Source organism: Taudactylus pleione, unplaced genomic scaffold (assembly GCF_031769625.1).
Source record: "Taudactylus pleione unplaced genomic scaffold, aTauple2 ptg000551l, whole genome shotgun sequence".
Classification (NCBI taxonomy): Eukaryota; Metazoa; Chordata; class Amphibia; order Anura; family Myobatrachidae; genus Taudactylus; species Taudactylus pleione.
Genome location: NW_028284953.1, coordinates 2,403,763 through 2,415,078, shown reverse-complemented (window position 1 = coordinate 2,415,078; position 11,316 = coordinate 2,403,763). Strand labels below are relative to the sequence as shown.

The window sequence follows — 11,316 nt, the reverse complement described above, 5'->3', positions numbered from 1 at the left end:
TTTCCTGTTTTTGAGCCTGTTTTAAAGTTTTATGGTTATTGAAGTATATACAGAATCACATTTTGGAAATTGACTGTACACTATCTGCAGGGATTGTTTCCCAAAAATGTTTTAGGTACAATAATCCTTGTGACTGCTGAAAGATCTTTCAAAAATGTAATGAACTTACTCAGACAGAGCCCAAACATTCTTCTTTCCTGAATTCTAGAATTTATGTCAAATTCCTAGTCCTTTAGTAAAATTATTCACAATTAAATTATTCAAAGCATGTTAAGATAGCTTTATAATAAGCATTAAACACAAATAGTGCAAGCACCTTCAAAGAATCTGCTTACTTTCTGAAATTTTCTTAAGATTCAGTATTGTGAAAAAATGGATGATTGAGAAACAAAATCAAAATGCCTTGACCCGGATTCGAACCGGGGTTGCAGCGGCCACAACGCAGAGTACTAACCACTATACGATCACAGCAATTTAAGCGAGCCAGGTAGGAGTCGAACCTACAATCTACAGATCCATAGTCAGACACGTTATCCATTGCCCACTGTCTCGGGTGTCTTGTAGTAATTGAAGTGTCTTTCCTGTTTTTGAGCCTGTTTTCAGAATTTTATGGTTATTGAAGTATAAACAGAATCACATTTTGGTAATTGACTGTACACTATCTGCAGGGATTGTTTCCCAAAAACGTTTTAGGTAAAATAATCCTTGTGACTGCTAAAAGATCTTTAAAAAATGTGATGAACTTACTCAGACAGAGCCCAAACATTCTTCTTTCCTGAATTCCAGAATTTATGTCAAATTCCCAGTCCTTTAGTACAATAATTCTCAATTAAATTATTCAAAGCATGTTAAGATAGCTTTATAATAAGCATTAAACACAAATAGTGCAAGCACCTTCTAAGAATCTGCTTACTTTCTGAAATTTTCTTAAGATTCAGTATTGTGAAAAAATGGATGATTGTGAAACAAAATCAAAATGCTGTGACCCGTTTTCGAACCGGGGTTGCTGCTGCCACAACGCAGAGTACTAACCACTATACGATCACGTCAATTTAAGCGAGCCAGGTAGGAGTCGAACCTACAAACTTATGATCCATAGTCTGACACGTTATCCATTGCGCCACTGGCGCAGGTGCCCTGTAGTAATTGAAGTGTCTTTCCTGTTTTTAAGCCAGTTTTGGAGTTTTATGGTTATTGAAGTATATACAGAATCACATTTTGGAAATTGACTGTACACTATCTGCAGGGATTGTTTCCCAAAAACGTTTTAGGTAAAATAATCCTTGTGACTGCTAAAAGATCTTTAAAAAATGTGATGAACTTACTCAGACAGAGCCCAAACATTCTTCTTTCCTGAATTCCAGAATTTATGTCAAATTCCCAGTCCTTTAGTACAATAATTCACAATTAAATTATTCAAAGCATGTTAAGATAGCTTTATAATAAGCATTAAACACAAATAGTGCAAGCACCTTCAAAGAATCTGCTTACTTTCTGAAATTTTCTTAAGATTCAGTATTGTGAAAAAATGGATGATTGTGAAACAAAATCAAAATGCTGTGACCCGTTTTCAAAATGGGGTTACTGCAGCTACAACGCAGAGTACTAACTACTATACAATCACGGCAATTTAAGCGAGCCAGGTAGGAGTCGATCCTGCAATCTTCTGATCCGTAGCCAGACGTGTTATCCATTGCGCCACTGGCCCACGTGTTTTGTAGTAATTGAAGTGTCTTTCCTGTTTTTGAGCCTTTTTTCAGAGTTTTATGGTTATTGAAGTATATACAGAATCACATTTTGGAAATTGACTGTACACTATCTGCAGGGATTGCTTCCCAAAAACGTTTTAGGTAAAATAATCCTTGTGACTGCTAAAAGATCTTTAAAAAATGTGATGAACTTACTCAGACAGAGCCCAAACATTCTTCTTTCCTGAATTCCAGAATTTATGTCAAATTCCCAGTCCTTTAGTACAATAATTCACAATTAAATTATTCAAAGCATGTTAAGATAGCTTTATAATAAGCATTAAACACAAATAGTGCAAGCACCTTCAAAGAATCTGCTTACTTTCTGAAATTTTCTTAAGATTCAGTATTGTGAAAAAATGGATGATTGAGAAACAAAATCAAAATGCCGTGACCCGGATTCGAACCGGGGTTGCGGCGGCCACAACGCAGATTACTAACCACTATACGATCACGGCAATTTAAGCGAGCCAGGTAGGAGTTGAACCTACAATGTACAGATCCATAGTCAGACACGTTATCCATTGCCCACTGTCCCGAGTGTCTTGTAGTAATTGAAGTGTCTTTCCTGTTTTTGAGCCTGTTTTCAGAATTTTATGGTTATTGAAGTATATACAGAATCACATTTTGGTAATTGACTGTACACTATCTGCAGGGATTGTTTCCCAAAAACGTTTTAGGTAAAATAATCTCTGTGACTGCTAAAAGATCTTTAAAAAATGTGATGAACTTACTCAGACAGAGCCCAAACATTCTTCTTTCCTGAATTCCAGAATTTATGTCAAATTCCCAGTCCTTTAGTACAATAATTCACAACTAAATTATTCAAAGCATGTTAAGATAGCTTTATAATAAGCATTAAACACAAATAGTGCAAGCACCTTCAAAGAATCTGCTTACTTTCTGAAATTTTCTTAAGATTCAGTATTGTGAAAAAATGGATGATTGTGAAACAAAATCAAAATGCTGTGACCCGTTTTCGAAATGGGGTTGCTGCAGCCACAACGCAGAGTACTAACTACTATACAATCACGGCAATTTAAGCGAGCCAGGTAGGAGTCAAACCTACAATCTTCTGATCTATAGTCAGACGCGTTATCTATTGCCCACTGTCCCAGGTGTCTTGTAGCAATTGAAGAGTATTTCCTGTTTTTGAGCCTGTTTTAAAGTTTTATGGTTATTGAAGTATATACAGAATCACATTTTGGAAATTGACTGTACACTATCTGCAGGGATTGTTTCCCAAAAACGTTTTAGGTACAATAATCCTTGTGACTGCTAAAAGATCTTTCAAAAATGTAATGAACTTACTCAGACAGAGCCCAAACATTCTTCTTTCCTGAATTCCAGAATTTATGTCAAATTCCCAGTCCTTTAGTACAATAATTCACAATTAAATTATTCAAAGCATGTTAAGATAGCTTTATAATAAGCATTAAACACAAATAGTACAAGCACCTTCAAAGAATCTGCTTACTTTCTGAAATTTTCTTAAGATTCAGTATTGTAAAAAAATGGATGATTGTGAAACAAAATCAAAATGCTGTGACCCGTTTTCGAACTGGGGTTGCTGCGGCCACAACGCAGAGTACTAACCACTATACGATCACGTCAATTTAAGCGAGCCAGGTAGGAGTCGAACCTACAAACTTAAGATCCGTAGTCAGACACGTTATCCATTGCGCCACTGGCCCAGGTGCCCTGTAGTAATTGAAGTGTCTTTCCTGTTTTTGAGCCAGTTTTGGAGTTTTATGGTTATTGAAGTATATACAGAATCACATTTTGGAAATTGACTGTACACTATCTGCAGGGATTGTTTCCCAAAAACGTTTTAGGTAAAATAATCCTTGTGACTGCTAAAAGATCTTTAAAAAATGTGATGAACTTACTCAGACAGAGCCCAAACATTCTTCTTTCCTGAATTCCAGAATTTATGTCAAATTCCCAGTCCTTTAGTACAATAATTCACAATTAAATTATTCAAAGCATGTTAAGATAGCTTTATAATAAGCATTAAACACAAATAGTGCAAGCACCTTCAAAGAATCTGCTTACTTTCTGAAATTTTCTTAAGATTCAGTATTGTGAAAAAATGGATGATTGAGAAACAAAATCAAAATGCCGTGACCTGTTTTCGAACCGGGGTTGCTGCGGCCACAACGCAGAGTACTAACCACTATACGATCACGGCAATTTAAGCGAGCCAGGTAGGAGTAGAACCTACAATCTACAGATCCATAGTCAGACACGTTATCCATTGCCCACTGTCCCGAGTGTCTTGTAGTAATTGAAGTGTCTTTCCTGTTTTTGAGCCTGTTTTCAGAATTTTATGGTTATTGAAGTATATACAGAATCACATTTTGGTAATTGACTGTACAATATCTGCAGGGATTGTTTCCCAAAAACGTTATAGGTAAAATAATCCTTGTGACTGCTAAAAGATCTTTAAAAAATGTGATGAACTTACTCAGACAGAGCCCAAACATTCTTCTTTCCTGAATTCCAGAATTTATGTCAAATTCCAAGTCCTTTAGTACAATAATTCACAATTAAATTATTCAAAGCATGTTAAGATAGCTTTATAATAAGCATTAAACACAAATAGTACAAGCACCTTCAAAGAATCTGCTTACTTTCTGAAATTTTCTTAAGATTCAGTATTGTAAAAAAATGGATGATTGTGAAACAAAATCAAAATGCTGTGACCCGTTTTCGAACCGGGGTTGCTGCGGCCACAACGCAGAGTACTAACCACTATACGATCACGTCAATTTAAGCGAGCCAGGTAGGAGTCGAACCTACAAACTTAAGATCCGTAGTCAGACACGTTATCCATTGCGCCACTGGCCAAGGTGCCCTGTAGTAATTGAAGTGTCTTTCCTGTTTTTGAGCCTTTTTTCAGAGTTTTATGGTTATTGAAGTATATACAGAATCACATTTTGGAAATTGACTGTACACTATCTGCAGGGATTGTTTCCCAAAAACGTTTTAGGTAAAATAATCCTTGTGACTGCTAAAAGATCTTTAAAAAATGTGATGAACTTACTCAGACAGAGCCCAAACATTCTTCTTTCCTGAATTCCAGAATTTATGTCAAATTCCCAGTCCTTTAGTACAATAATTCACAATTAAATTATTCAAAGCATGTTAAGATAGCTTTATAATAAGCATTAAACACAAATAGTGCAAGCACCTTCAAAGAATCTGCTTACTTTGTGAAATTTTCTTAAGATTCAGTATTGTGAAAAAATGGATGATTGAGAAACAAAATCAAAATGCCGTGACCTGTTTTCGAACCGGGGTTGCTGCGGCCACAACGCAGAGTACTAACCACTATACGATCACGGCAATTTAAGCGAGCCAGGTAGGAGTAGAACCTACAATCTACAGATCCATAGTCAGACACGTTATCCATTGCCCACTGTCCCAGGTGTCTTGTAGTAATTGAAGTGTCTTTCCTGTTTTTGAGCCTGTTTTCAGAACTTTATGGTTATTGAAGTATATACAGAATCACATTTTGGAAATTGACTGTACACTATCTGCAGGGATTGCTTCCCAAAAACGTTTTAGGTAAAATAATCCTTGTGACTGCTAAAAGATCATTAAAAAATGTGATTAACTTACTCAGACAGAGCCCAAACATTCTTCTTTCCTGAATTCCAGAATTTATGTCAAATTCCCAGTCCTTTAGTACAATAATTCACAATTAAATTATTCAAAGCATGTTAAGATAGCTTTATAATAAGCATTAAACACAAATAGTGCAAGCACCTTCAAAGAATCTGCTTACTTTCTGAAATTTTCTTAAGATTCAGTATTGTGAAAAAATGGATGATTGTGAAACAAAATCAAAATGCTGTGACCCGTTTTCGAAATGGGATTGCTGCAGCCACAACGCAGAGTACTAACTACTATACAATCACGGCAATTTAAGCGAGCCAGGTAGGAGTCAAACCTACAATCTTCTGATCTATAGTCAGACGCGTTATCTATTGCCCACTGTCCCAGGTGTCTTGTAGCAATTGAAGAGTATTTCCTGTTTTTGAGCCAGTTTTAAAGTTTTATGGTTATTGAAGTATATACAGAATCACATTTTGGAAATTGACTGTACACTATCTGCAGGGATTGTTTCCCAAAAACGTTTTAGGTACAATAATCCTTGTGACTGCTAAAAGATCTTTCAAAAATGTAATGAACTTACTCAGACAGAGCCCAAACATTCTTCTTTCCTGAATTCCAGAATTTATGTCAAATTCCCAGTCCTTTAGTACAATAATTCACAATTAATTTATTCAAAGCATGTTAAGATAGCTTTATAATAATCGTTAAACACAAATAGTGCAAGCACCTTCAAAGAATCTGCTTATTTTCTGAATTTTTCTCAAGATTCAGTATTGTGAAAAAATGGATGATTGAGAAACAAAATCAAAATGCTGTGACCCGTTTTCGAAATGGGATTGCTGCAGCCACAACGCAGAGTACTAACTACTATACAATCACGGCAATTTAAGCGAGCCAGGTAGGAGTCGAACCTACAATCTTCTGATCCGTAGTCAGACGCATTATCCATTGCGCCACTGGCCCACGTGTTTTGTAGTAATTGAAGTGTCTTTCCTGTTTTTGAGCCTTTTTTCAGAGTTTTATGGTTATTGAAGTATATACAGAATCACATTTTGGAAATTGACTGTACACTATCTGCAGGGATTGCTTCCCAAAAACGTTTTAGGTAAAATAATCCTTGTGACTGCTAAAAGATCATTAAAAAATGTGATGAACTTACTCAGACAGAGCCCAAACATTCTTCTTTCCTGAATTCCAGAATTTATGTCAAATTCCCAGTCCTTTAGTACAATAATTCACAATTAAATTATTCAAAGCATGTTAAGATAGCTTTATAATAAGCATTAAACACAAATAGTGCAAGCACCTTCAAAGAATCTGCTTACTTTCTGAAATTTTCTTAAGATTCAGTATTGTGAAAAAATGGATGATTGTGAAACAAAATCAAAATGCTGTGACCCGTTTTCGAAATGGGGTTGCTGCAGCCACAACGCAGAGTACTAACTACTATACAATCACGGCAATTTAAGCGAGCCAGGTAGGAGTCAAACCTACAATCTTCTGATCTATAGTCAGACGCGTTATCTATTGCCCACTGTCCCAGGTGTCTTGTAGCAATTGAAGAGTATTTCCTGTTTTTGAGCCTGTTTTAAAGTTTTATGGTTATTGAAGTATATACAGAATCACATTTTGGAAATTGACTGTACACTATCTGCAGGGATTGTTTCCCAAAAACGTTTAAGGTACAATAATCCTTGTGACTGCTAAAAGATCTTTCAAAAATGTAATGAACTTACTCAGACAGAGCCCAAACATTCTTCTTTCCTGAATTCCAGAATTTATGTCAAATTCCCAGTCCTTTAGTACAATAATTCACAATTAAATTATTCAAAGCATGTTAAGATAGCTTTATAATAAGCATTAAACACAAATAGTACAAGCACCTTCAAAGAATCTGCTTACTTTCTGAAATTTTCTTAAGATTCAGTATTGTAAAAAAATGGATGATTGTGAAACAAAATCAAAATGCTGTGACCCGTTTTCGAACCGGGGTTGCTGCGGCCACAACGCAGAGTACTAACCACTATACGATCACATCAATTTAAGCGAGCCAGGTAGGAGTCGAACCTACAAACTTAAGATCCGTAGTCAGACACGTTATCCATTGCGCCACTGGCCCAGGTGCCCTGTAGTAATTGAAGTGTCTTTCCTGTTTTTGAGCCAGTTTTGGAGTTTTATGGTTATTGAAGTATATACAGAATCACATTTTGGAAATTGACTGTACACTATCTGCAGGGATTGTTTCCCAAAAACGTTTTAGGTAAAATAATCCTTGTGACTGCTAAAAGATCTTTAAAAAATGTGATGAACTTACTCAGACAGAGCCCAAACATTCTTCTTTCCTGAATTCCAGAATTTATGTCAAATTCCCAGTCCTTTAGTACAATAATTCACAATTAAATTATTCAAAGCATGTTAAGATAGCTTTATAATAAGCATTAAACACAAATAGTGCAAGCACCTTCAAAGAATCTGCTTACTTTCTGAAATTTTCTTAAGATTCAGTATTGTGAAAAAATGGATGATTGAGAAACAAAATCAAAATGCCGTGACCTGTTTTCGAACCGGGGTTGCTGCGGCCACAACGCAGAGTACTAACCACTATACGATCACGGCAATTTAAGCGAGCCAGGTAGGAGTAGAACCTACAATCTACAGATCCATAGTCAGACACGTTATCCATTGCCCACTGTCCCAGGTGTCTTGTAGCAATTGAAGAGTATTTCCTGTTTTTGAGCCAGTTTTAAAGTTTTATGGTTATTGAAGTATATACAGAATCACATTTTGGAAATTGACTGTACACTATCTGCAGGGATTGTTTCCCAAAAACGTTTTAGGTACAATAATCCTTGTGACTGCTAAAAGATCTTTCAAAAATGTAATGAACTTACTCAGACAGAGCCCAAACATTCTTCTTTCCTGAATTCCAGAATTTATGTCAAATTCCCAGTCCTTTAGTACAATAATTCACAATTAATTTATTCAAAGCATGTTAAGATAGCTTTATAATAATCGTTAAACACAAATAGTGCAAGCACCTTCAAAGAATCTGCTTATTTTCTGAATTTTTCTCAAGATTCAGTATTGTGAAAAAATGGATGATTGAGAAACAAAATCAAAATGCTGTGACCCGTTTTCGAAATGGGATTGCTGCAGCCACAACGCAGAGTACTAACTACTATACAATCACGGCAATTTAAGCGAGCCAGGTAGGAGTCGAACCTACAATCTTCTGATCCGTAGTCAGACGCATTATCCATTGCGCCACTGGCCCACGTGTTTTGTAGTAATTGAAGTGTCTTTCCTGTTTTTGAGCCTTTTTTCAGAGTTTTATGGTTATTGAAGTATATACAGAATCACATTTTGGAAATTGACTGTACACTATCTGCAGGGATTGCTTCCCAAAAACGTTTTAGGTAAAATAATCCTTGTGACTGCTAAAAGATCATTAAAAAATGTGATGAACTTACTCAGACAGAGCCCAAACATTCTTCTTTCCTGAATTCCAGAATTTATGTCAAATTCCCAGTCCTTTAGTACAATAATTCACAATTAAATTATTCAAAGCATGTTAAGATAGCTTTATAATAAGCATTAAACACAAATAGTGCAAGCACCTTCAAAGAATCTGCTTACTTTCTGAAATTTTCTTAAGATTCAGTATTGTGAAAAAATGGATGATTGTGAAACAAAATCAAAATGCTGTGACCCGTTTTCGAAATGGGGTTGCTGCAGCCACAACGCAGAGTACTAACTACTATACAATCACGGCAATTTAAGCGAGCCAGGTAGGAGTCAAACCTACAATCTTCTGATCTATAGTCAGACGCGTTATCTATTGCCCACTGTCCCAGGTGTCTTGTAGCAATTGAAGAGTATTTCCTGTTTTTGAGCCTGTTTTAAAGTTTTATGGTTATTGAAGTATATACAGAATCACATTTTGGAAATTGACTGTACACTATCTGCAGGGATTGTTTCCCAAAAACGTTTTAGGTACAATAATCCTTGTGACTGCTAAAAGATCTTTCAAAAATGTGATGAACTTACTCAGACAGAGCCCAAACATTCTTCTTTCCTGAATTCCAGAATTTATGTCAAATTCCCAGTCCTTTAGTACAATAATTCACAATTAATTTATTCAAAGCATGTTAAGATAGCTTTATAATAATCGTTAAACACAAATAGTGCAAGCACCTTCAAAGAATCTGCTTATTTTCTGAATTTTTCTCAAGATTCAGTATTGTGAAAAAATGGATGATTGAGAAACAAAATCAAAATGCTGTGACCCGTTTTCGAAATGGGATTGCTGCAGCCACAACGCAGAGTACTAACTACTATACAATCACGGCAATTTAAGCGAGCCAGGTAGGAGTCGAACCTACAATCTTCTGATCCGTAGTCAGACGCATTATCCATTGCGCCACTGGCCCACGTGTTTTGTAGTAATTGAAGTGTCTTTCCTGTTTTTGAGCCTTTTTTCAGAGTTTTATGGTTATTGAAGTATATACAGAATCACATTTTGGAAATTGACTGTACACTATCTGCAGGGATTGCTTCCCAAAAACGTTTTAGGTAAAATAATCCTTGTGACTGCTAAAAGATCATTAAAAAATGTGATGAACTTACTCAGACAGAGCCCAAACATTCTTCTTTCCTGAATTCCAGAATTTATGTCAAATTCCCAGTCCTTTAGTACAATAATTCACAATTAAATTATTCAAAGCATGTTAAGATAGCTTTATAATAAGCATTAAACACAAATAGTGCAAGCACCTTCAAAGAATCTGCTTACTTTCTGAAATTTTCTTAAGATTCAGTATTGTGAAAAAATGGATGATTGTGAAACAAAATCAAAATGCTGTGACCCGTTTTCGAAATGGGGTTGCTGCAGCCACAACGCAGAGTACTAACTACTATACAATCACGGCAATTTAAGCGAGCCAGGTAGGAGTCAAACCTACAATCTTCTGATCTATAGTCAGACGCGTTATCTATTGCCCACTGTCCCAGGTGTCTTGTAGCAATTGAAGAGTATTTCCTGTTTTTGAGCCTGTTTTAAAGTTTTATGGTTATTGAAGTATATACAGAATCACATTTTGGAAATTGACTGTACACTATCTGCAGGGATTGTTTCCCAAAAACGTTTTAGGTACAATAATCCTTGTGACTGCTAAAAGATCTTTCAAAAATGTAATGAACTTACTCAGACAGAGCCCAAACATTCTTCTTTCCTGAATTCCAGAATTTATGTCAAATTCCCAGTCCTTTAGTACAATAATTCACAATTAAATTATTCAAAGCATGTTAAGATAGCTTTATAATAAGCATTAAACACAAATAGTACAAGCACCTTCAAAGAATCTGCTTACTTTCTGAAATTTTCTTAAGATTCAGTATTGTAAAAAAATGGATGATTGTGAAACAAAATCAAAATGCTGTGACCCGTTTTCGAACCGGGGTTGCTGCGGCCACAACGCAGAGTACTAACCACTATACGATCACGTCAATTTAAGCGAGCCAGGTAGGAGTCGAACCTACAAACTTAAGATCCGTAGTCAGACACGTTATCCATTGCGCCACTGGCCCAGGTGCCCTGTAGTAATTGAAGTGTCTTTCCTGTTTTTGAGCCAGTTTTGGAGTTTTATGGTTATTGAAGTATATACAGAATCACATTTTGGAAATTGACTGTACACTATCTGCAGGGATTGTTTCCCAAAAACGTTTTAGGTAAAATAATCCTTGTGACTGCTAAAAGATCTTTAAAAAATGTGATGAACTTACTCAGACAGAGCCCAAACATTCTTCTTTCCTGAATTCCAGAATTTATGTCAAATTCCCAGTCCTTTAGTACAATAATTCACAATTAAATTATTCAAAGCATGTTAAGATAGCTTTATAATAAGCATTAAACACAAATAGTGCAAGCACCTTCAAAGAATCTGCTTAC

At 35.8% G+C, this 11,316-nt stretch overlaps 3 non-coding genes across 3 annotated transcripts; all 3 read right to left on the bottom strand.

The window, feature by feature from the left end:
* Positions 1 to 6,259: 6,259 nt before the first annotated feature.
* Positions 6,260 to 6,332, bottom strand: TRNAR-ACG (transfer RNA arginine (anticodon ACG)). The gene has a single exon. It is a non-coding gene; the product is annotated as a tRNA-Arg (tRNA).
* A 2,238-nt stretch (positions 6,333 to 8,570) lies between these two features.
* On the bottom strand, positions 8,571 to 8,643 carry TRNAR-ACG (transfer RNA arginine (anticodon ACG)). The gene has a single exon. It is a non-coding gene; the product is annotated as a tRNA-Arg (tRNA).
* Positions 8,644 to 9,726: 1,083 nt separating this feature from the next.
* TRNAR-ACG (transfer RNA arginine (anticodon ACG)) lies at positions 9,727 to 9,799 on the bottom strand. The gene has a single exon. It is a non-coding gene; the product is annotated as a tRNA-Arg (tRNA).
* Positions 9,800 to 11,316: the final 1,517 nt, after the last annotated feature.